The sequence below is a fragment of the Marmota monax genome, unplaced genomic scaffold, assembly GCF_021218885.2.
Source record: "Marmota monax isolate L192 unplaced genomic scaffold, Marmota_monax_Labrador192_F-V1.1 WCK01_AAM20220418_F8-fsc00012, whole genome shotgun sequence".
Lineage (NCBI taxonomy): Eukaryota > Metazoa > Chordata > Mammalia > Rodentia > Sciuridae > Marmota > Marmota monax.
The window spans coordinates 7,375,873-7,403,193 of record NW_026695227.1 but is presented as its reverse complement, the minus strand read 5'-3'; the positions used below and the strand labels follow the sequence as shown (position 1 = coordinate 7,403,193).

Below are 27,321 nucleotides of genomic sequence, written 5' to 3'. Positions count from 1 at the left end.
TTTGGGGTTGTAGCCACCCTAATAGGTGTGTAGTGGTATCTCACTCTTATTTTACATGCAATTTCCAAGTGACAAAGTTGTTGAGTATCATTTCATACCCTTATTTTAATTGAGTGGTCTTCTTGCTATTGAGTATAGATTTTTTAAATGAAAGAATTAAGCTTGTTGTCCAGATTCACACAGTTTGATAGAGAATAGGGCTTTTTTGGTGGTGCTAAGGATTGTTTGCATGTCAATTTGTCTAGGTTCATTAGCACTGCATCTGGGAACCAATACCTTCTTAAGTCTTCAGCTTTCTTTCTTTTTAAAAGCAGCTCCAAAAATTGAATTCACCCAGCTGGGTAGTTAAAAGGTTATAGTAAAAGGTAAGAGCAGCAGGTAGCAGCAGTAGATCTGGATATAGTGATCCTTAGACAATAGCCATCCAGGTAGTGAATTTCTTAGTCAGTCTAGGCTCTGCCCTTACAAAAAAATTAACCACCAGAAGAACCACATTAGTTTAGGAAACCTTTAAGCATTACCTTTATATTAAGATGTGACCAATGTTCTTCTCTTAGCTTTTTATTTTTTTCCCAAAGGCAGCTGTAATGAAAAACCATAGGAAGTCTACCTGTTTTCTGCAAAAGTTTTGTAAATTGTTTATTATGCCACACAGTGGTATAATAAATAAAAACCCACATGAAAATTTCTATTCAAGGATAAATGATCTCCATGTTTCCTCTTTCCGACAGTATAACAACTTATATTTCCCTTTTATATTGGGAAGCAGAGCTAAAACTAAATTTCAATTACAGCAATGCTGATGATTTTCTTGTTTAGCAAGTTTACATTTAATTTCTTGAGTTGTGAACATCTCTATATTTTATTATATATTTCGTTAAGTTTTCTGGAAAGAAAACCAATATAAGCAAATGTAATTTGTACCCATTTCAATATATAAAATTTTCTAGTATATCATTTATAAATTTAGGTTTTATTGTTAAATTATAATTTTACCTTTTAATGTACAAATTTAGTCAGAAAACCAAAATCTAGCACTTCTTGGAGCTATTAATAGCATACTAATCATGTAAGCAGTTACTGAGAGCCTATTACATCCTTATATTGATTAGAACAGATTTCTTCAAACCAGATGAATAATTTGAGATTTCTTAATAACTGATAAAGGGCTCAAAGAGTAGGAATGGGGCATTTAAATTGCTTATTTTACGACACATTCTCAGAAGAGTATGAATATATTGTTTCAAATACCAAAAACCCCCCACAAACTTTTAAATTAAAAAAAAAAGTAAACTGAAGTGGGAAGTGGTAAGGGTGTTATTATCTAAACTATTTATATGCAACCTAGACATACATATTCACACAGTATGCCAAAATCTTAGCTGTTAACATGTCAGAGGCCACATTTTCTTGGCCATTCATGCATGCTAGAGAGCACTAAACACTCAAATAGTTATTCAGTGTATGGAATCTGTTATAGCTTCTGTGCTATTTATAACTCAAAACACATTTTTATATTTCACAGTAAAACATCTTTTGGCTAATTTAAACAAGGTTATATTAATAGGGAAAGTCCAAGTATTGCAACAGAAAAAAAAAGTTTTTAATAAGCAAAAAAATTTTAGGAAAAAAAAAGGCAAAGAAATGTGTTTGCTTTCAAATGAAAGCATTTACCCATGCAGATTGATTCGATTAATAATTCCCTTCCTCCTTTAGGTGGACTTTTAACACCATCTGGCATGCAACCCTTTCATTCTCTCTTAACAGTTTTGTCACTCCCCTTAAGCCACCTACCTAATATCACTACCATTCCCCAAGTAAATAGTTGTTGCCCTATGGCTCAAATCTTAATTAACTATGCCCATTCTTTTATTTTTCCCCTTTCAGTCTTCAGAAGATAAGGTCCCCACTATATTATTGATCTCTTTTTTTCCCCACTTTCCCTAGGACCTTATTCTAACAAATTGATTCTTTTCTTTCTTCCATCTTCAACTTGTTCTTTCCACTGGCTCCTACTTAACAGCTGAAAAACACGTTTTAATCATTTGTATTCTTTGATACATGTTGTCTCTGCATATCTCTTTTTCTTTGGCCCCCAAACAAGTCCAAAACTAGTTGTTTGTACTGTTTCCCTCCTTTCTTGCTTGGTGAGTGAAGATCACTTAAGTCTTCCTAAAAAAAGTCAAAGGATACTTTTAATCCTCATCTCACAGGACTGAGATGTAGTATTTAAAATTAACATTCCTCTCTTCTGATTTTCCTAATCTCAGCCCTCTGATTCTCTCATGCTAACCATTTCTGCTAGGTCTCCTCCTCTGCCTGTGAGCTATACATTAGTTTCCCTAAAGGTTCTGGTTCATACAAGGTCTTGCAAAGTTGTCCAGGCTGTCCCTGGACTTGAGATCCTTCTGATTCAGCCTCCCGCGTAGCTGAGATTTACATTTGTGCCACTGTACTACATACTCCATCCTTCAGTGATTTAATTCATTCCTTATTAAGTAACTCCTGCTATCATTCAATAACAGTACTGATGTTTTAATTAAACTCATATATTCTAATCTGTTGCCCTGATTTTTCTTTTTCTACATGGCCATATATTCCATTTTTTGCTTTTCTCTATAAAAGAAATATCCTAGTAATATTTCAAACTAAAATATTTCTAGATAAACCTGTTTCTTGCTTGAATTTCTAATTTTCAATAAATTAAAATGCTGGAGAGTAGTTCTTCCTCTAAAATTTGTAGTTCCCCACCCTAGTTTAACAAATTGTAAGAGTCTGCCTCCTTAACTTTTATTGCTTCTACCTTCTCTCCATTTTTGCTACCATAATTTAAAATCCTTTTCCCACTTTCAATTGTACTATTTCAAACATGAAAGAATCCATTCTCAATCTCTCCCCCCATTAATTTATCCTCTATGCTGATGCACATTTATTTTTCCAATACACAAAATTTTCCTGTTCTGTTCTCCTACTTAAAAATGACCCACCAAGGGCTGGGGATATAGGCTTACTTGGTAGAGTACTTGCGTAGCATGCACAAGGCCCTAGGTTCAATCCTCAGCACCACATCCACACAACACACAAAAGACCCACCAAAGCCTACAGGATTGTGTATGTTCCTTGGTATGGCACACAATGTGATCTGCCTTTTTTGTCTGCCCTTTCTCCCTGCCTCCAGGCACCTAACTCCCAAGTGTCTAGCAGCACTAACATACTTCTTCCCTAAAGACCTAAAAGCTTTGGGTCTTGCTATTCACTCCGCCTAGAGTGCCACCCATCCATGCTTTTTTTTTGCTTAGAAATTCGTATTCACTTTTCAAGACCCAATACAGACATCATCAGCTCTGGGTAGCCATCCACACTTTCAGATCCTTGGGCAGAAGAAGTTGCTATTCGTCTATTCCACTTTACGTAGTGCACATATGTCTCTCTCAATGTACTCAGTGCCTGCTGCAGAGAAATCAGTCACCATCTTTGGAGATTGTATTAGCTTCCCATTACTATAATAAATATCTGAGATGATAAACTTAAAAAATGAAAGTTTTATGTAGCTCACAGTTTGGAAGGTTTCAGTCCATGATTGCTGGGGCAGGGGGGTGCCCTTTGCTTCCAGCCTCTGGTGAAGGTGTTGTATGGCAATGGCAGAGAGCACAGACAAAGCAGAATTGCTCATCTCATGAGCCAGGAACTAAAAGGGAAGGCATAAAGACTGGGGTCCCACAATCCCCTTTTGAGAGCATGCTTCTAATGCCCTAAGAATATCCGACAGGGACACGGGTCCTAAAGGTTCATAGTACCTCATTGTATGGAAATTATATATTTTGCACAATCCTAATTATGAAATTTACCAAGGTTATGGTAATTTTTTAAGCAAGAGTAGTCATAGGAAACTAATACAACTCTGTTAAATAAAATTTATAGAAGGCCATGGGTTTGGACTGAGTTCTTGTATCAGGCCAACAGAACAAATAAAAATGAGTTTTTCATGCTTAAGTTCCAACCTACCTTGTTTCTCTGCCCTTCCAAGAAATCAGCAATTGGGTGAATGGTCAAATCCCTAAAAAGGTCAGTTTTAACTAGCATGATAAAGAAGTCCCATCTGCTTTAACTTTGAAACGACCTAACTGTGCTTTTTTTTTTTTTTCTGTTTCTGCTTCCTTCAACCCTTTCTGTCTAAAAAGACAACTCTTCACTCATGGGAAAACTCATTTTATTTTAAAGAATGAGGTGCTGCTCCTTTTTACAAATAAAAGCCAATCATGATCTGTAAGCTAATTTTGTCTTTGACGTTACCCATTGATTTAAAATAATGGAAACTTACTCTTACAGATCTGGAGGCCAGAAATCAGTTTCACTGTGTAGAAATCAAGGTGTTGGAAGTAATCCCAAAAACTTTACAGGAGAATCAGTTCCTTGCCTATTCCAGCTTCTGGTGGCCCCATTATCACTGTATCTCTGCCCCTGGAGTTACACTGTTTTCTCTAAAATGAGTCTGAAATCTCTGCCTACCTCCCTCACCCTACAAGGACATCTGTGACTACTACACTTGCTGTGGCCACCCCTTACCTCCAACCCAAGATTCAGGAAAACCTCATCTCAAGGTCCTTAATTGAAGTGCATCTAGAAAGGGTTTGTCAGATAAACCTTCACAGGTCTAGGAATTAGGATATTCAGTTCACACCCTGGGAAATATAATGCAGGTTGGGGGGTAAGGGGTGTGGTGTATGTCTTATATAAGACTAAAAATATGTCAAGGGGAAACTCTGATATATATGTGTGTGTATATGTGTGTGTGTGTGTGTATGTGTATGTGTGTGTGTGTGTATATATATATATACACACACACACATATCCCCACAATCTGTTTTAGGCATAAAAACTGTCCCTATAGCATTTTTCTACAGTCCCCAACCTGACATTATACTTGGGTATTGTAAAAACTCACCAATTATTACCTTATCAAGATTGTACTGCTTCTTTACTATTAAGAACAGTTTTATTTAGAAGAAAAGACTGTCTAATTCAAATTTGATATAACAAAACCATAGTAAGAAACTAAACAACCCATTATTTCTTTCCTGTGTACTTAAAAATATGTAAATCTAACATTAAAGGTAGAATTAGATATTTATTATTAAATTTTAACTTTTTAATCCGACCTTATTTTTTATCTTTACTTTTTATTACTCAGGTTTATGACACCTGAGTAAATACAGGTTATATGAAACTGAAAATGTTTAGAGTGAACGAGTGAACTGAACCAACATATGTGGTGTATTATTCTGTATTCCATTGCTGTAACAAAATACCCAAGCTTGGGAAAGGTAAAGAGAAAAGAGATTTATTCTGCTTGGAGTTTTCAAATGTTTACAGTCCAAGATCAAGCATCCCATGTGTTTGGCTTCTAAGGATGGCATCATAGTAGTGGAAGCATGTGCAGAAGAGATTACAGTAATCCAGAGAGACTCAGGGGATACATTTTTTTTTTTTTAAGCAAAAACTCATTTTTGCAGGAACTAACCAGAGTCCCACAAGAACCACATTACTCCCTTCTGAGTGTGGAGAACCCCCTGCAAATGACTTAACCACTATCTACTGGTCTTACCTCTTAAATGTTCCACCACCTCAGCACCCACCACACTGGGACCAAATGTCCAGCACATGAAACTTCAAACATTTAAACCCTTAGATAGGTTTAAATAAGTATGTGATTTATTAAAAAGAATCTTATGTGACAATTGCTAGCAAGAATCTAAATGTTTGGGTCTAGGATTCGTGTGAAGAAATATAAAAATGAACTCAACAAACCAAAGTCCCAAATATCATTTGTCCCTAAGAATAATAAATGCAAAAGAATATTTGATAAAAAGTTTCTGATTAAAAACCACATAAAAATGAATCACTAAGCCAGGAGCTACAATCAATAGAAGTTGAAAACTTAATATGGGGTTAGGTAAATCTAGAGTATCATCAAACAAAACCTTGAGGAGATACTACCATAGGATGCCAAGCCCAGTGGCCCTGATCCACCCCAGCAGGCCTGGTCCACCCCTCCATCCCAGGGACAGATACCCGCCACAGCCTAGCCTCTGGCGCATGACCCCACCTTTTGACCAGCAGACTATCATGGGAGGTCAAGGCCAGTGGCCCAGATCCACCCACACCAACTTGCACAGAACCCAGGTCCAGGATGCAGTAGCATTCATTGAGGGACACCAGCAGGGTCCGGAAGCCCAACATCATGGTGAGGTACAGACAATCTGCACAGGTATTACAAGAATATAGGGAAGAAACTGTAACATCTCAGATCCACACTGAAACAAAAGACGACACGTAAGACACTATGAAAAAACTAGGGAGGAAAGTGCCCCAAACAAACCAGGACACTATAACAACAGAACCCATGGACAGTGAAGTTGATGGAATGTCAGAGAAGGAGTCCAGAAGGTTCGTAAGTAAAATGATCTGTGAATTAATGAATGGCCTGCCTAAATCAGCAAATACAGGCAAAAATTGTTCACTCCAACAATGAGATAAGAGAGCAAATACAGGTAGCAAAACATTACTTCAAGAGAGAGATAGAGACTCTGAAACAAACAAACAAACAACAACAACAACAAAACAGAAATCCTTGAAATGAAGGATACAATAAATCAAATAAAAAACTCCAACTAGATCACTTGGAAGAAAAAACATCAGATAATGAAGACAAAGTATGCAATCTGGAAAATAAAGTTGATTACATAGTGAAGATAGTAAGAAACCATGAATGGAACATCCAAGAATTATGGGACAGCATGAAAAGACCAAACCTAAGAATTATTGGGATAGAGGAAGACACAGAGTTTCAAACCAAAGAAATGCACAATCTCTTCAATGAGATAATAAAAAAAATTTTCCCAAGCATGAAAAACGAATTGGAAAGCCAAATACAAGAGGTTTACAGGATACCAAATGTAGAAAATTACAACAGATCTACACCAAGGCACATTATAATGAAAATGTCTAGCATACAGAATAAGGATAGAATCTTAAAAGCCCCGAGAGAGAAATCAGATCACATAATAGAGGGAGACCAATTTCTAACTCAGCAGATTTTTCAACCCAGACCCTCAAAGCAAGATCTGAAAGAAAATGGATGCCAACCAAGAATCTTATATCCAGCAAAATTAACCTTTAGATTTGATGAGGAAATAACAACCTTCCATGATAAACAAAAGTTAAAAGAATTTATAACTAGAAAGCCTGCACTACAGAACATCCTCAGGAAAATATCGAAAGACGACGAAATGAAAAACAATGATGAAAATCAGCAGAGGGAGGGATTACACTAAAGAAAAATCTAATCAGAGGTGAAACCAAGGCACATTAAATTCCAAAAATAAACAAAAATGGCTGCAAATACAAATCATGTCTCAATAATAACTCTGAATATTAATGGCCTAAGCTCACCAAACAAAAGACAGACTAGAAGATTGGATCCAAAATAAAAGACCCAAGAATATGCTGCCTCCAAAACACTCATCTCATAGGAAAAGACATCCACAGACTGAAGGTGAAGGGTTGGGAAAAATACCACATGCATGGACTGCGGAAGCACGCAGGGATTTCCAACCTCATATCAAATAGACTTCAAACTAAAGTCAATCAAAAAGGATAAACATACTGCTTAAGGGAATTATACACCAACAAGGCTTAACAATTATAAATATATATGCCCCAAACAATGGAGCATCTGTATTCATCAAACAAACTCCTCTGAAGTTCAAGAGTCAAATGACCTCAACACAATAATTTTGGGTGATGTTAACACACCACTTTCCTCACTAAATAGAACTTCCAAACAAAAGCTGAACAAAAACACTAGAGAACTCAATAACACAATCAATAACTTAGACTTAACTGACATATATAGAGCATTTCATCCTTCAATGAGAGAATACCCTTTCTTCACAGCAGCACATGGCTGCTTTCAACATAGGGAAATCAATAAATGTAATTCATCACATCAATAGACTTAAAGACAAGAATCATATGATCATCTCAATAGATGCAAAAGGAGCATTTGACAAAATACAGCACCCTTTATGTTCAAAACATTAGAAAAATTAGGGATAACAGAATAATATCTCAACATCATAAAGGCTACCTATGATAAGCCTCAGGCCAACATCATTCTAAATGGAGAAAAATTGAAGGTATTCCTTCTAAAAATTGGAACAAGACACGGATGCCCTCTTTCACCACTTGTATTTAACGTAGTTCTTGAAACACTGGCCAGAGCAATTAGACAGATGAGAGAAATTAAAGGGATACACACAGGAAAAGAAGAACTCAAATTGGCACTATTTGCTGATGATATGATTCTACACCAAGAAGACCCTAAAAGTTCCACCAGAAAACTTTTAGAATTAGTAAATGAATTCAGCCAAGTAGCAGGATATAAAATCAACACCCATAAATCAAAGGCATTTCTGTATATCAGCAACAAATCCTCAGAGAGGGAAACGAGGAAAACTACCCCATTTATAATAGCCTCAAAAAAAAAAAAAAAAAAAAAAAAAAACCAAACAAACAAAAAAAACTTGGGAATCAACTTAACGAAAGAGGTGAAAGGTCTATATCATGAAAATTACAGAACCCTAAAGAAGAAATCAAAGAAGACATTAGAAGATGGAAAGATCTACCTTGCTCTTGGATAGGCAGAATTAATATTATCAAAATGACCATACTTCCAAAAGCACTATACAGATTTAATGCAATTCCAATCAAAATTCCAATGACATTCCTCATAGAAATAGAAAAAGCAATCATGAAATTCATCTGGAAAAATAAGAGACCCACAATAGCTAAAGCAATCCTTAGCAGGAAGAGTGAAGCACATGGCATCACTGTACTAGATCTTAAACTATACTACAGAGCAAGAGTAACAAAAACAGCATGGTATCGACACCAAAACAGACTGGTAGACCAATGGAACAGAATAGAGGATACAGAGACTAACCCACAAAATTACAATTATCTTATATTAGACGTAGGTGCCTAGAACCTGCATTGGAGGAAAGATAACCTCTTCAACAGATGGTGCTGGGAAAATTGGAAATCCATATGCAACAAAATAAAATTAAACCCCTATCTCTCACCATGCACAAAACTCAACTCAATATAGATCAAGGACTTAGGAATAAAACCAGAGACCCTGCATCTAATAGAAGAAAAAGTAGGCCCTAATCTCCATCATGTGGGATTAGGCCCCAACTTCCTTAATAAGACTCCTTTGGCGCAAGAATTAAAATCAAGAATCAATAAATGGGATGGACTCAAACTAAAAAGTTTCTCAGGAAAAGAAACAATCACAGTGAGGTTTGTTTACGAGACATCAGTTGAAATGTTTTCCATAAGCCAATCCATGGCATGAATCTGAAAGCTGATATTTAAGTGTTATTCTAGCAAGTTCATCCAAATTTTCAGTGGACTTTAAAGTTCAGTGTTCTTGGGCATAAGTAATTATAAAATTTTACCACAGTTAAAAGAATTATTTACAGAAAAGTTCCCTATTAGTTATCAGTTAATTAATTGAGGTTAAATAATAGTGTCTAATAATTTTAACACGTTTCTTAAACAATAATTGTAAAAAAAGGGTCTGAACAGGGTGAAGATGTTGCTCAGTAGTAGAGTACAATCCCCAGGATAACACATACACATTGAGGTTTTGTTTTTAAAGAACAACAATCTTTACAAAAGGAGAGAACAAAGAAAAAAATACAAAATTCTTAGGTAGTTTTAGTCATTGGTATGGACTGAGAATCATGCAAAGAACAAACTTCTTAGACTTAGTGAATACCAGGCCCCATTGGGTTCCTACTAGTTTTAAGAGTTTAAAATCACTAAATGTGATTTTATTTAACATTACTTTTTACAACAATACAAACAAATCTGAGCTATTTCTTTAATCAAAATCTTCATTACTTTGTCTATCATGTCGTACACCAATTAGAACATTCAGTTTCTATAGAGTTGGGCTTTAAACATTTTATCATGTAAACACTCTGTTCTTTTTTCTAAAAAACAATATTGTAATTTAAAAAAACACCAAGTATATTACTATATATAAATCAGTACTATTCTGAGAGACTGGTATTTCAAATAGGACCAGTAATTTCTTTTTAAAACTTTAATACAGAAAACATATAACTAGAAAATAAGGTAACAAACGTTTATTGAATATATACTTTGAAACTAACTCCATGCTAAGTTCTTTATATAAAACTTGAGTCTCACAAATATAAAAAGAAAATGTTTGGTGTTTGTTTTTGTTTTTGTTTTTTTTTTAGAGTGGAAAAAGGAAAAAAAAAAAGAATAGAGACATGAAGATAATTACTTGAAGTCACAAATGGCAAAAGTTAGATTAGAACCCAGATTAAAACTACCACTCCCTTCTTTTTCACCATAAATTGTGTTTTTAAAATTAATTTGTTTCCCCACAGGAGTAATTGCAGAATAACTTTAAGAAAATGAGTGGGCACTTGTGAGAAGTATCAAAATCTTTAGTTGGTCACTATTTTATCCTGAACCCTTCACATTTTACTCATTGCTTATTCTCCTAGCCTAGGGTACACTTCTACTGTTTTTAAGAAATGCAATTTTAGCTTGCATCTCTATTGCTATTGACTAATCTACTAATCATGCTTTTAAAATATCCCATTACCTCCCAACTCTAAGATCACAAGATGAATAATAAAAACAACCTTCAATTCTTCCTTTATCCCAATATTTCAAATGAGTTCATATTTAGAATTATTAATGTTTGACAAATGTTTACGACCATGTGGTATAGCTTTTTCTTTCCATATTCCAGAAAGCATTAAGTTCCAGAATAAAGCACTGAAGAGGATGTTAAAAGTCAAATTCTGCTATTGACAAGCTGTTATAGCTTGTTATTCTCCAAACTTACTTGAGCACAGATCCCATGTTCATGTAGCACCACTAAAAAAATTTTTAAGCTCTAATGAGCTTCACAAAGTTAAGGGAATAAATGTTCCTTAATTGACAGATGCTAAGTTAAGTAGGTGAGTAAATGAACTTAATAATTTGGAGATGGACAAAGTATATTGCTTAATCTTTAAAAACCTGCTATTGTTGCCATCAGTATTCTTCCCATGTTTCTCCTTTCATTTTTCTCAGTATTTCTCCATGCTTTTTATGAAATAGATCTTCTATTGATTGCTTATTTATCTTTGAATAAAGGCCTACAAATGGGACTAAAAACATAAAAGAAAATAAAGTACAAGAATTTTGTCATGAAAATTTCATGATCATCTAGTTTAAAGGAAATATGGAAAAAAACATAAAAACACATTTGTCACTTTTTAGTTACATAATATACATGGAATATGTGTTTCTGATAAATTAGCTTCAAAGAGCACAGAGTACTGACATATTTTGCATGTTTAAAATATTTTTAAGTAAAAAAGAAAACAGTTAACAGAATTTATAAAGACAATACTTGTTAGTTTTTTACTAATAGTAGCTGTTTGTGAATGAGTTACAGTGCTCAAGAATCTTTGCCACAGTCCATAAAATAATCCTGTTACTTTAGAAACCTTAAAGGAACTTTCTAGTGCCATTGTAAAGTATTATGCTAAAAATAAGTGGAAACAGGGTATACAGGATACCGAAGGTCACACAAGTGAGTCAATAATAAGTGGGAATAGACTTCCTGAGTATCGTCACACAGTCTTCAATCTCTAACTGCTAAACCTCCGTTTTTGTGAATATATAAGCTTAAGTATACACCCACCTCCTTCACATGTGCCAATCCTGGAAAATGGCATAGTGGGGGTAGTTTGTAAAAATAAAGATATTTCAGGAAAGCATCAGATAATTGCCTGAAATTTGAAGGTACTAAGTTTTTAGCATTCTCTTCCTATTCTTCTTACTTTCCCCCTCATTGTTTTTCTAAAATTCACTGAAGTACCTTCTACACCTCACATTTCTATGTGCTAAAAAAACATGCATGTTCCCCAAGGAAATAAATATGGTAATTTTATGCTTTCCTCTCTAAACCTTCAAAAATACAACACTTATCTCAAGTATGATGATACAATTTGGTTGCCAAGTTTATCTGTAATAAATACATAATCAAAATCATGTCCATTAGAAAACAATAAGATAGATTTCAAAAAGTACATGGTATTTATTATGAGATAGGATGGAAAAATGCAAAAATACCCCTTCTTTAACTTCATGGTAAAACAAAAATATTTGGGGAAAAAATAAAATAATTAAATAAAATTATCCTCCTACCAATCACCATAACATGAGCCCACAGAATAAAAGTACAAAACAGTAAAATTATTATTGTGCTTCAAACACTTATATAGCTAAACCAATAACTAAAAATAGAACATGGAATACTGTTCCATCTTGTATATTTTACGAAGTGCTGTTGATATCCCTTTAATTAGTTTAAATAAACAATTTCATTACAAAGCAAACTTTCATTTCTGAACTACCTATTTAATAATACATATCATTGTAACATATCTTCTCATTTTCTTTAAATTATTGATCCTTAAATAGATCTTACCTATTACTTTAGTAGATAAAGCATAGAAATGTATAGGCAAAAATGATAATTTCCTTAAAATGCAATAACAAAAATGCTAAACTGTCTAAACCAACAAATTCTGAAGTCTCTTGGTGCACAATTCTGTGAGCATTATTCAGCATAAGTGAGCAAATGAAACTAGTGAACGTGCAGAAGTATCATTATAACAATTTATGAATTTGTCATCTTAGAAATATACTGGAAATATTTCTAAAGAATAAGATTTAGATTGAAGAAGCAATTTTATTCAAAATTCAGCTATGTTACATGCTACAAACAAAGTTTTAGCTTGGTACAAAACAAGCAGCAGATATAAGTAAAGACACAGCCCTGCTAGGAATAAACAAAATAAAATAAAACAGCTAATTAACTCACCAAATGGCCTTTTGCTGAAAACCTGTATTCTCTCTATCTCAAGCTTCTGGTTTCCAAAGACCAATCACATGCTTTCTAACAGAATAATGACAAAAGGGCACATCATGATCTCTTTCCTGCTTTTCCCACTAAAGAAAACTGAAACACACTGCAATCTCCTCTTAAGATAAATTCTTCATATGAGCATGCTCAGTATCTAATTTAAATGACTTGGTGTTTTATCTCAGCATGTGATGACCTACTTCAAAACAAACTCAGAGAGCTGCAAATTCAATGGAAGATCATTAACTGTAATAAACTAAATGGAACCACCAAATGATAATTGATTTGTTTTTAATTTCATGATTTTTGTGGTTCATTTAACTTGATGTGATTGAAAATGATTACTTCTGCACTTTTATTAAAACAACTCCTTAGGTTTCTATATTCAGTTAACTATGTCAACATTAAATATGAACTGAAATTTAAAAAAATCCAGAATGCGAACCAAAAATGTAAATATGACCACTGATAAATTAAGCAAACTGTAAGATATCCATATTTCGCTTTTGTATCTCTTATTCTGTCCTCTTGACTATTCTCCAAATAAAATAGTCTGAAAACTATGTAATAGTATTTATTTCTCCTCTGGAAAGATTAGCAAACTGAAATGTGTCTTTTATTAAAAATGTTTATTATTTTCAAACTACAGTAATAATAGTATTTTTCTCATCTATAGATAATACAACCGCAGTCCTCACCCAAATACTGATAAACCTATAAAATAGGACCTTTAAAATATTTTGTGCATTGTAAAAAACAAGTTTTGCCAAAATGTTACAAAACCAATCCCCAAATATATATATATATATATATATATATATATATATATATATATATATATATATATATATATATATTTATACCATAAAATAAATAATTTGCCTGATTTGCTGAATAAACTGCTACAAAGACCATGTAGTTTTGGATAATAGAAATATGGTCAAGAAGCTTATCCTTTGTTCTATCTCGATCTTCCATAAACAGAGATTTAGAACAGCCCCACCAAAACCAACCAGACAGCTCTGTCATATCCACTTCCCATTTTCATCTTGCACAGACAGGCAAAAAAAAGGGAAGTGTTCAAGCCACTGACAGTGGAGATGAAACCATCTTTAAGTGGGCATGTATGCTAATTAGTGTTGTTCCTTCTTCAGAACCCTTCTTGGTCACAATAACTAAAATGTTAAATCACAAAGAAAATGTATGGAACCACATCTAACTCCTACATCTTCTTAGGAGGTAGAAAGTGTGAAATTAAAAGAAAACTATGAACACACCATCTTCTTTAGCATTCTTATTGACAATGATATAACTGCAAGATCTGTGGGTACCATATGCTACATTCCAAAAGCCCAAGAAAAGAAACAGCAAAGAATAAAAGCAAATACCAAGAGTCACACAACTTATTAAGAAGCACCAATTGTATATATTTTTTTGTACTAGTATTACACATGTGTCAGTGTAAGAATTCTATAAAAAGAATAAGTTACCTGTATTACTCAAGGAAAGTTCTATGATTCCTGAATGAGAAGAGTTCTTAAAAAAACACTAATTGTGATCTATAAATTTTTATTAAGAACATGATATGGTGCAAGACAACACATAGTGAAAATATAAATGAGTGCCATTATCAAAGTGTGTTCAACTAGTAGAGACAATGAGGCAAGAATATGTATTATAGCAAAAGATAAGGGGCTTTAGTATTTACAAAGCATTCTTATGAGGAAATTAGTAAAGGTTTTGTGTGGAGGGTATACTTTATGCAATGCTTAGATGAACACTAATGATCTAGACCAGAAGGAGAGGGAAGGAAGAGTTAACACCCAGGTAAGAGGCTGAGCTGGGAGAGTAGAGGATGTAGAAACTGGTGTGGGGACTACAGAACTTGAGGCATTGGTAGTGTGAATACTGTAAAGTGAAGGTGTCAACACTGAGAAGAGAGAAAGGGATAAAATTATTCTGCAGTGAAATGTGAAAGCAGATGGCAAACATTCTAGACCCTGGATAATGGAAGAGTTAGTGGTTTGTGTTGAAAAGCAGAGTAAGTCAATTCTAAGAAAGAGGCAGATACAAAAACAGGTTAAAAGATAACAGGTAAAAGAAATATTAATTACTCTTTTCAAATCCACAATTTGAATTTCTCTATCATTTAATTGCTCTTTAACTTGAATTTCGTCTCTCTGATACATTGAACTCAAGTATTCTGATTTAAACTGAGATCAATGTGCAATCACATGGGCCCTTTTATTTTAATTAGAGGTCCTGTTAATTTTTTTTCAAATCTTTCTATCTTATCACTTATTACTAATTTACTGATCTAACTCCTCTGTACCAGAAAACCTGATGTAATATTTCCCAAAAGCTACCCAATAAGAATGACTAAAAATCCAACCAAAGCTATTAACCTATTCTACGACAAATATGTATCCTTCAACAACTTTACTCATTTCTACTGCATTCAATTACATGTACACCATGAAGATGGGTGGATGTCTCCATGACTTAAACATACTTGGCTTTCATATGATTCCTAAACAGAGAGGGAACAGAAGAAGCAAGCATTAATAGTGAAACTCATACTGCTATTAACTGTGCTTGATTTTGTTTGTTTAACCAACAGACTGGATTTTCTAGAGCAGTTTTAGGTTCACAGTAAAACTGAGCAGAAAATACTCAGATTCCCCACATTCCTCCTTTCCTCACCCCTGCATAGTTACTACTGATGAATATACACTGACATATTATCACCTGGATTCTACAGTTTACATTAGGGTTAACTCTGGTATAATGGCACATGATATGGGTTTAGTCTCATATTGCACCTTGTTGGTTTTCTATTTAACAGAAGGTTACAATACAATCATCTGGGTAGTTGGAGAACACGAGAAAACACACACACACACACACACACACACAAACATACATACTTTCAGGGTCCAGAAATCTTTCATCTGTCTTTCTGGTGTGGGGCCAAACAGGATTCCCTTGTTAAGAGACACTGCTCTGGCGGCTTGTTGGTTCACAGGGTAAGACAAATAAACAATAACTGAAATACAATGTTAGAAAGTTGAGAAGAAAATATGGTAAGAACACAGTAATTTTGTATGGAAGTGAGCCACAGACTACAAATTACTTGAGCACGGCTGACACTGAACAAGATGTTCAGAAACAAAAAGGAGGATGAACACTTTGATAAGAGAAAACATGAAGGCTTGTGCATGTACAAATATGCAACAACAAACCCTATCAACATGTATAACACCAATAAAAATGTAGGAAAAAAAGATAAAACATGTGGGCAACGTAGAAAGCTAGGGCAAGTATGTAAGTGTGGGGAAAAACAGTTCTATAGCACTGTCTGAGGGTGAGGAAGACAGCAAAGCATAAACAGGTCAGCAAGGAATATTAATAGTATGAACTTATTTCTGCAAGCATTACAGAGACACTTATTTATTCTAATTTGTTACACATGACAGCAGAATGCATTTTCAATTCATAGTACACATATGGAAGACTATTTTTCATTTCTGTGGTTGTACACAAAGTAGAGTCACACCATGTGTGTATTCATACGTGTACCTAGGGTATGATGTCCATCTCATTCCACCATCTTTCCTTCCCCCATACCCCCTCTCTTCCTCTTCCTCCCCTTTGCCCTATCCAAAGTTCCTCCACTCCTCCCATGTTCCCCCACCATCCCCATTAAGGATCAGCATCCACTTATCACAAAATATTTGGCCTTTGGTTTTAGGGGATTGGCTTACTTCACTTATCATGGTATTCTCTAATTCCATCCATTTACCTGAAAGTGCCATGATTTTATTCTCTTCCAATGCTGAGTAATATTCCATTGTGTATATATAACAGTTTCTTTATCCATTCATCTACTGAAGGGCATCTGGGTTGATTCCACAGTTTAGCTATTGTGAACTGAGCTGCTATAAACATTGATGTGGCTGCATCACTTTAGTATGCTGTTTTTAAGTCCTGTGGGTATAAACCGAGGAGTGAGATAGCTGGGTCAAATGGTGGTTCCGTTCCAAGTTTTACAAGGAATCTCCATACTGCTTTCCATTTTGGCTACACCAATTTTCAGTCCCACCAGCAATGTATGAGTGTGCCTTTTCCTCCACATCCTTGCTAACTTATTGTTGCTTGTATTCTGAGTAACTGCCATTCTGACTGGAGTGAGATGAGTAGTTTTGATTTGCATTTCTCTAATTGCTTGAGATGTTGAACATTTTTTCATATATTTACTGATGGATTGCATTGTCATTTTCTGAGAAGCGTTTGTTCAGTTACTTAACCCATTTATTGACTGGGTTATTTGTTTTATGGTGTTAAGTTTTTTGAGTTCTTTATATATCCTAGAGATTAGTGCTCTGCTATGTGTGTGGTAAAAAGTTGGTCCCATTCTATAGGCTCTCTCTTCACCTCACTAATTATTTCTTTTGCTAGGAAGCTTTTCAGTTTGAATCCATCCCATTTATTGATTCTTGATTTTATTTCTTGTGCTACAGGAGTCTTGTTAAGGAAGTCAGGGCCTAACCTGACATGATGATGATCTGGGCCTCTTTTTCTTCTACTAAGTGCAGGAGGATCTCTAGTTTAATACCCAGGTCCTTGATTCACTTTGAGTTGAGTTTTATACAAGGGAGAGATAGGGGCTTAATTTCATTTTGTTGCATATGGATTTACAGTTTTTCTAGCACCATTTGTTAAATAGGCGGTCTTTTCTCTAATATATGTTTTTGGCACCTTTCTCTAGTATGAGATAACTACATTTATGTGGGTTTGTCTCTGTGTCCTCTATTCTGTACCATTGGTCTACAAGTTTATTTTGGTGCCAATACCAGGCCATTTTTGTTACTATTACTCTGTAGTAAAGTTTAAGGTCTGGTATAGTGATGCCACCTGCTTCACTCTTCTTGCTAAAGATTGCTTTGGCTATTCTGGGTCTCTTCTGCCTATCCAAAATAAAGGGAGATCTTTCCATCTTTTAAGGTCTTCTTTAATTTCTTTCTTTAGTGTTCTGCAGTTTTCATTATAGAAATCTTTCACCTCTTTCATTTATTCCCATTTTTTTTGAGGCTATTGTAAATAGAATACATTTCCTAGTTTCAGAGGATTCGTCACTGATGTACAGAAATGCATTTGATTTATGGGTGTTGATTTTATATCCTGCTACTTTGCTGAATTCATTTATTAGTTCTAGATGTTTTCTGGTGAATGTTTTGGATCCTCTAACTATAGAATCATGTCATCGGTAAATAGTGATAGTTTTAGTTCTTCTTTTCCAATCTCTATCCCTTTAATTTCTTTCATCTAATTGCTCAGGCTAGAGTTTCAAGGACTATGTTAAACAGAAGTGGTGAAAGAGGACATCCCTGTCTTGTTCCAGTTTTTAGAGGGAATGCTTTCAATTTTTCTCTATGTGGAATGATGTTGGCCTTGGGCTTAGCATAGATAGCTTTTACAATGTTGTGATATGTTCCTAATATCTGTAGTTTTTCTAGTGTTTTAAACATGTTTGGAAGATCTGTATTTTGTCAAATGCTTTTTCTGCATCTATTGAAATGATCATGAGTCTTATCTTTAAGTCTATTGATGTGATGAAGAAACAATGAAAGAAGTGAAAGACCTCTACAATGAAAACTATAAAACACTAAAAAAAGGAATTAAAAAAGACCTTAGAAGATGAAAAGATCTCTCCCTTGTTCTTGGATAGGCAAAATTAATATTGTCAAAATGACCATACTATCAAAAGCACTATTACATTTATTGATTTTTGTATATTGAACCAACCTTGCATCCCTGGGATGAACTCCACTTGATCACGGTGCACGAACTTTTTAATATGTTTTTGTAATCGATTTGCCAGAATTTTATTGAGAATTTTTACAACTATGTTCATTAGATACTGGTCTAAAGTTTTCTTTCTTTGATGTGTCTTTGTCTGGTTTTGGACTCAGGGTGATATAGGCCTCATAGAATGAGGTTGGAACTGTTCCCTCTTTTTCTATTTCATGGAATAATTTTGGTGTATTGGTATTAGTTCTTCTTTGAAGGTCTTGTAGAAAACTACGAATCCATCCTGGTCCCAGGCTTTTCTTGGTTGGTAGGCTTTTGATGGCAAGATGAGTCTTCTATTTCATTGCTTGAAATTGACCTGTTTAACTTATGTATATTGTCCTGATTCAGTCTGGGTAAATCATATAACTAGAAATTTGTCAATGTCTTCAATATTTTCTATTTTATTGGAGTATAAATTTGCAAAATAATTTATACTTATTTTCTGTAGTGTCTGTCATGATATTTCCTTTCTCATCACAGATTTTAGTAACTTGAATTTTCTCTCTCCTTCTCTTCATTAGCATGACTAAGGGTTTATCAATTTTATTTATTTTTTTCAAAGAACCAACATTTTGTTTTGTCAATTTTTCAACTGTTTCTTTGATTTTAATTATTTCCTGTCTTCTTCTACTTTGGTGTTGATTTGTTCTTCTTTTTCTAGGGCTTTGAGATGTAATATTAAATATTTGTTGACTTTTTCTTCTTTTAAGGAATGAACTCCATGCAGCTAATTTTCCTCTTAATACTGCCTTCATAATGCCCCAGATGTTTTGATATATCAGGGTTCTTATTTACCTCTAAGAATTTTTTTAATCTTCTCCTTGATGTCTTCTGCAACACATTGTTCATTCAGTAGCATATTATTTAGTCTCCAGGTGTTGGAGTGGATTTAATTTTTATTTTATCATTGATTTCTAATTTCATTCCATTATGATCTGATAGAATACAGGGTAGTATCTCTACTTTTTTGTATTTGCTAAGAGTTGCTTTGTGGCATAATGTACAGTCTATTTTTGAGAAGGATCTATGTGCTGCTGAAAAAAAGTGAATTCACTTCTTTATTAATGAAATATTCTATATGTGTATGCTTAGTATAAGTTATTGATTCTATTATTGAGTTCTCTAGTTTCTTTGTTCAGCTTTTGTTTGGAAGGTCTGTGCAGTGGTAAAAGAGGTGTGTTAAAGTTACCCAGTATTACTGTGTTGTGGTCTATTTGACTCTTGAACTTGAGAAGAGTTTGATGAATGTAGATGCTCCATTGTTTGGGGCATATATATTTATAATTGTTATGTCTTGTTGATGTATGGTTCCCTTAAGCAGAAATATCCTTCTTTATCCCTTTTGATTAACTTTGGTTTGAAGTCTACTTCATTTGATATGAGGATGGAAACTCCTGCTTGCTTACACAGAGTGGTATGTTTTTCCCCAGCCTTTCACCTTCAGTCTGTGGATGTCTTTTCCTATGAGATGAGTCTCTTGAAAGCAGCATATGTTAGTTCTTTTTTTAAAATTCAATCTGCCAGTCTATGTCTTTTGATTGATTGATGAATTTAGGCCATTAACACTCAGGGTTATTACTGATACATGATTTGTGTTCCTGGTCATTTTTGTTTATTTTTGGTTTTTAACTTGACTTGGTTTCCCTTTGATTGGTTTTTCCTTTAGTGTAATGCCTCCCTTTGCTACTTTTCCTTGTCGTTTTTCATTTCTTCCTCATGGAATGTTTTGCTGAGGATATTCTGTAGTGCAGGCTTTCTAGTTGTAAATTCTTTTAACCTTTGTTTATCATGGAAGGTTGTTATTTCATCATCAAATCTAAAGGTTAATTTTGATGTAAGATTCTTGGTTGACATCCATTTTCTTCGAGTATAAGCTTGGTATATGTTGTTCCATGATATCCTGGCTTTGAGGGTCTGGGTTGAAAAATCTGCTGATACACGAATTGGTCTCCCCTTATATGTGATTTGATTCCTCTCTCTTGTGACCTTTAAGATTCTATCCTTATTCTGTATGCTAGACATTTTCATTATAATGTGACTCGGTGTGGATCTGTTGTGATTTTGTACATGTGGTATCCTGTAAGCCTCTTGTATTTGATTTTTCAATTCATTCTTTAGGGTTGGAAAAGTTTCTGATATTATTTCATTGAATAGATTGTTCATTCCTTGGATTTGTAACTCTATGCCTTCCTCTATCCCAAGAATTCTTAAATTGGTCTTTTCATGTTATCCCATAATTCTTTTTCTTAATATTTATTTTTTAGTTGTAGTTGGATGCAATATCTTTATTTTATTTATTTTTATGCAGTGCTGAGGATCAAACCCAGGGCCTCACATATGCTAGGCGAGTGCTCTACCACTGAGTCACAACCCCAGCCCTAATCCCATAATTCTTGAATGTTCTGCTCATGGTTTCTTACTGTCTTCACTGTGTGGTAAATTTTATTTTCAAAGATTATATATTCTGTCTTCATTGTCTAAGGTTCTGTCTTCCAAGAGATCTAATCTGTTGGTGATGCTTTCTATTGAGTTTTTAATTTGGTTTATTGTTTCTTTCATTTCAAGGATTTCTGTCGGTTGCTTTTTTTGAATCTCAGTCTCCTTATTGATGTAATCTTTTGCTTCCTGTATTTTTTGCTGTCTGTATTTGCTCTCTTATATAATCTTTTAATTCACAGAACATTTTAATCATGTATATCCTGAACTCCTTCTCTGTTATTTCTTCTGCTGTGCTGGCCATGGATTCTAATAATGTAGTATTTTAGTTTGTTTGGGGAACTTTCTTCCCTTGTTTTTTTATGCTATTTGTTTGTCTTCCCTTATAGCACTGAGCATTCAAGGTGTTACAGTTTTTACCCTATAGGCTTATAGTGTCCCTGCAGGGTTCAAATACCTTTCCTTTAAGTGGGAGATCAATATTAACAGATCCCAATACAAACAATATACAGCCTTAAATCAAACAACTCCTATTAAGACATTTACAGTTTTGTCACAATATACTTAAGTGGTGAGTTCAATTATTGTCTACAATATAAAGAGTAGGTTTGCCAAAAGATCTACAGTTTCTGATGGTGGACAAAGAGAGAACTAGGGGAGGGGTGTTATTAGGATCTTAGGAAGTGTGAAGATGAATCAAAAGAAGAGAGAAAGTGATTTTTGGGGAGACAAGTGAGAAGACAGAGAGAGCGAGTACAAAAAACAAATGAACATAAAAATAAAATAGAAAATGTAAAAATAGGAGATAAAAGAATATACAGCACAACTGTAATATATTATTCAGACATCCCAGTCCTCAGTAGTTTAATCCATGAAAATTACTTGGTTTCACAAATGTTGGGAATGTGAGGGCAGAAGACGGAGAGAGAAAAGCACACACACACACACACACAGAGAGAGAGAGAGAGAAAGGAAGAAAAATAAATCTCAAAGGAAAATTCAAGGATTGTTTCTGTTGGAGTTCAGTATCTTTCCTGCTTCCCCTCTCATCCAATAGGTGAGGTTGTCTGTTGTTTGCTGGTATCTCCACCCTCTGGATGGTGAAGGCTATTATGGTGGGGGGGGGGTTGGTCTTGCGGGTGGAACTCCTGGAGGTAGGGTATAGAACTTGCTGGTCCCTGTTGGGAGACTGCACCCCAAGGATCTCCTTTGGAGCCCGCTTGTGTGATGTGGGCGCCTGGTCTCATCTCCTGCTACAGCCTGTAGACCTCAAAATTACCGGTCTCTAACTTATTTTCTAAACTGTATCTCACTCATCCCCTCCCTGTCTACTTCCCAATCAGGAATCTTTATCTGGAGGTCTTGTGGGTTGCACTCTGGGAGCCGTGCATGTCTAGCAGAGAGTTATTTTGTATCAGGCATATTAGGACCAGGCTTTGAAAACTACAGACCAGCCACATAGCTGTAAGCGCTGTATCTGGTTAGTGGTTGCAGGGGAGGGGGGGGGAGTTGGGGGGCTATAGGTACCTTGATATTGCTTCTAGGCCCCAGCCAGTGTTCCAAGAAGGAGGCAGCTGCTTTCAGAGACGGGGGGTTGGTCGGGTAGTCACACTGCGCAGCATGTTCAGAGATGTAGGTCTATGGCATGCAGTGTTGTGGCTAGCAGCTGTCTCCAGACCCTATCCGGTGTCCCCAAGTGTAGGCAACTACGGCAATGGTTGCAGTGTCCCAAGATGGAGGCAACAGGGGAGCCCCATGCTGGTAGATGGGGGTCCACCGGGAGCAGTGGGTGGTCCTATGCAGACGTTGAGGTCAGAGGACCTGTGTGGATATGGCAGCCACTATTCCTGCATGGGAGCAGTTGTTGGGGGTCCTCTAATAACTTGCAGAGAAACAGTATTCCCACTGCTTCAATCCCAGGTCACGGAGCGACATGGAATGCAGCCTCCCTCTAGCCCACCATCTTGGACCCCGACACTTATTTTTTAAATAGTTCAATGACATGGTCCTTTTTATATATAGGATTATATTTATTTTTTTTTTGAATTTTTAATATTTATTTATTTTTTTAGTTTTCAGCAGACACAACATCTTTATTTGTATGTGGTGCTGAGGATCGAACCTGGGCCGCACGCATGCCAGGCGAACGCGCTACCGCTTGAGTCACATCCCCAGCCAATATACAGGATTATATTTAAAACAATAGTGATGACTTGTAGAAAATGTATGAAAAGGAGAGAGATTTATGAGTGGTGCACAGATCAGTTGTATGAGATTTAAAAGGAGATTCTCAAGAAGTGCCAGGAAGAAAAGACCGGAGAGGAAATAAGAAATCTGAGAGATTTTAAAGACCATCAATAGGATGTGGTACTTGACTGGATATAGGAGTCAAACAGATGGAAAAGTAGATTACAACTACAAAGATCTTGGCTGGGGCATGTGGGTGGAGTGAGGCTTCTATCACTTAAAGAATACGGACGTGAAAGGCAGGCATAAAGGATGTATTTAAAGAAGGCTAAGTTCAGTGAGAGAAGAGAGAAAAGGAAGAGAAAATAACATTAGTTTCAGAGTTCAGAATGCTGACACCCACATGATGATATGGATAGAAAGAAATATATACCTGGAGTCAAAAAGGAAATTAAAACCAACGATTCAAATTCACAGAAGAAGAGAAGCCAGATAAAGAATCTAAGAAGGGAGATCAGAACAACAGAACCACCCATCAGGAGTTGTAACAAGGAAACCAAGGAAGGAAATGGACAAAACTGTTAAGGACTAAATGGTCAAGTAGAAGGCCCTCATGGATCTATCCATGGAATGTCACCACAAACCTTATAAAAACTATTTTAACAGTATTTAATAACAACAAGCATTTATTGCATGCTTACTTTTGTCAGGCACTGCACTAAAACCTTCATAACGATGATCATTTACCCTTGTAATAACCTAATGTGATAATTTTGTTAAAAATCTCAAAGATGAGAAAATAGAGGCAAAGAGCTTTGTCAACTACCTTATCCAAATTCACACCCCTGGAAAGTAGTAGAGCTGTAGTGTGATTTCATACAGTTTTATTCTAGAATTGGTGCTCTAAACTATCACAGTCACCTCAGACTGTGCAACATCTAAACTGTAAAGAGTTTTTTAAAAGGCAATAACTAATAGCTAACATATATAGAATACTTCAAATACAGAGTTTCACTTACTAGCCACAACATCCCAATGCAACCAAGAAAGAGGAATTTCTTGGTGAAGTTTACAATGAACTTTCTCAGAAACTGCCAAACTCTTAAGATATTAAGATATCATTAATATCTTATTATATAAGATAATAATGATAATCTTATCATTATTCGACCTGCTTAACAGATCCAGAGGTAGAGGCTCAGAGGCTCATCCAGTATCACATAGTAAGTGAGCAGAGTCAGAATTTTTTTTTAAGAGAGAATTGTTTTTTAATTTATTTTTCAGTGGACACAATATCTTTATTTTATTTTTATGTCGCGCTGAGGATCGAACCCAGCACCCCGCGCATGCCAGGCAAGAGCGTTACCGCTTGAGCCACATCCCCAGCCCCCAGAGTCAGAATTTGAACTCAGATTTTGCACTAAAAAATCCAATTTCTAAATTATATCTAAGGTGCAATAAGATAGTAAAGGAGGAAGAATTGTTGAAAAGGACCCGCATCCCACCCCCAATGGATAAAGCATGTTGTTTATTTTGTAATAGGAAACAAATTGTAAGAACAAATAAATTTGCAATTGTGTCTCACAACTGAAAACATGTAGTATCAGTCTTGACCTCCACCTGGTGCTAGTGTTATGTACTGGGACATAACAGCTCAGGACTACGAGACAATGCAAAATAACTTTCAACAGTGCCCATCAAAAATAACTTCAATAATAAGACAACAGATTCAAATAAAAAGGCACTGTACCTAAAATTCTGCCTTATGTAAAATCTGGCTTATGCACAATAATATTTTGACAAATCATTTGTGGAAATTATGGTAAAGTTAAATAAAAGTTGTCATCAAGTAAAAAGTTTAGATTTTTTGTTTCATGTTTGGGATCTTACCAATAGATCCACTGTCACTTTATTTTTTTTAAGGGTTTTAATAGCTAAAAAAAAAATGTAAAAAAAGGTAGGGAGGGGCAAAGGAGATAATTGTGAAAAGAACTTATAATGAGCAAGAAATAACTCAAAACAGGGGAGACTGACTCAAGTTTTTATTTAGTTGTATTGAGGTATAGCTTACATTCTATAAAATGTACCTACAGAAAGTTCTTTGGTAAATATACAACTATTACCACTATTATCCAATATACAACTATTATCCAATTTTACAATATTTCCATCACTACAAAAAATTCTTATACCCTATTTTTAGCAATTCTCACTTCCATACCCAGCCCCAGATACCTACTGATCTGTTTTGTGTCTATAATTTGCCTTTTTGGAGATTTCATATAAAAAGAATCGCACAATGTACAGTGGCTTGTTTTAGGTAGTATCATGGTTTTCAAGTTCATTCATGCTACACCATGTATCAGTCAATTGTTCCTTTTTATTGCTGGATAGTACTCATATTGTAAGGATATAATGCATATTATAGGGATATAATGCATTTTATTTATCTATTCACAGAAAGTAATAGACATATGGACTGTTTCCAGTTTGGGGCTATTATGAATAAAGCTACCATCAACATTTAAGTAAAGATCTTTCTGCAGAAATGTTTCCATTCCTTTTGGGTGGGTAGATAAAAGAGGAATTTCTTGGTGAAGTTTACAATGAACTTTCTCAGAAACTGCCAAATTCTTGCCCAAGAGACTATATCATTTTACATTTTAATTATCAATGAAAGAGAGCCCCAGTTTCTCCACATCCTCCCAATACTGTCTTTGATTAGAGCCATTCTAGTGGATTTCTCCATGCAGTTTTAATTTGCAATTTCTTAATGTCTAAAGATGTGAACATTTTTTTCCCATGTGGTCATTAGCCATTGGTGTAATTTATTTTGTGAAATATGTTGGAACATTTCATCCATTTTAATATTGTGTCTGTTATTAATGAGTTGTAAGTGTTCTTATATATTCTAGATGAGTTTCTTGACAGCTATATGATTTGCTCACTTTTCCTCCCAGTTACCTGTTTTTGCATTCTCTTAAGTATCTTATATAAAGCAAGTTTTAAACTTTGATAAAGTCTAATATCAATTTTTTTTTCATTTATGACTCTTTTAATATAATTTCCTAAATATTTTCCAAACCCAAAGTTATAAATATTCTGAATTTTAGAATTTTTGTTCTTATATTTAGGTCAACAACTAAAAGTAGTTTAATCATCTAGGGATGGGGGGACAGCAGCAGCAGCAACAGGATCAGGAAAATCAAATAAACCCTAAGTTAGAAATAGCCACTGCCATCAATGTTACTATTTCCTTTTTTGGGACAAAAGAATGATGCTCCTCAGTTCCAATAATGAATTATCAATACCAGTATTGTAGATAAAAGATTAATATTTATATTTTATTGACTTTCAGTGAAGAAATCTTCAAAAGGCACTAAAAAACCCAGGAAAATGGCAGAAATTTGATTTTTTAAAAAATATTCACTCTTAATAATTAATAAAATAAAACTTTTTCAACTATACTCCAAGAAAAATGTAAAATGCAAAAGAAACAGGAAGATCCCTACAAAATTAGAAGCATATAATTGCCAGAGTCTTTGGCAGACTTAAAAATTCTACATAGTAATTTGTTACTATCTGACAAGAGAATTATAAATTTTAAACCACATTTTCATAAAATAAACTCAAATATCCCAATGACCTTTACTGCAATGATAAACCCTTAACATCTACTTAGCATGTGGGAAGATAATAAATAGATCTAATTATGCATTATTTTGGCATTTAAGCCATCTCTTGCTAAAGACAATGCTTAGAGTAGAAGAAAATCTCATGTTTTACAAGAAAAACAAGTGTACACAAGACAATTTTTC

The 27,321-nt window shown here is 34.8% G+C and overlaps 1 protein-coding gene across 27 annotated transcripts in view; it reads right to left on the bottom strand.

Moving 5' to 3' along the window:
* Nucleotides 1-27,321, bottom strand: part of Plekha5 (pleckstrin homology domain containing A5) — a 231,330-nt gene that overhangs the window by 116,915 nt on the left and 87,094 nt on the right. The window contains exon 1 of one of the 27 annotated variants that reach the window (XM_058576257.1): nucleotides 12,986-13,766. The exons of the other annotated variants lie outside the window; for them this stretch is intronic. The gene's annotated coding sequence lies outside the window, so the exon portion shown is untranslated. Of the gene's footprint in view, nucleotides 1-12,985; nucleotides 13,767-27,321 lie in introns of those variants that run through there. 27 annotated transcript variants of the gene reach the window in all.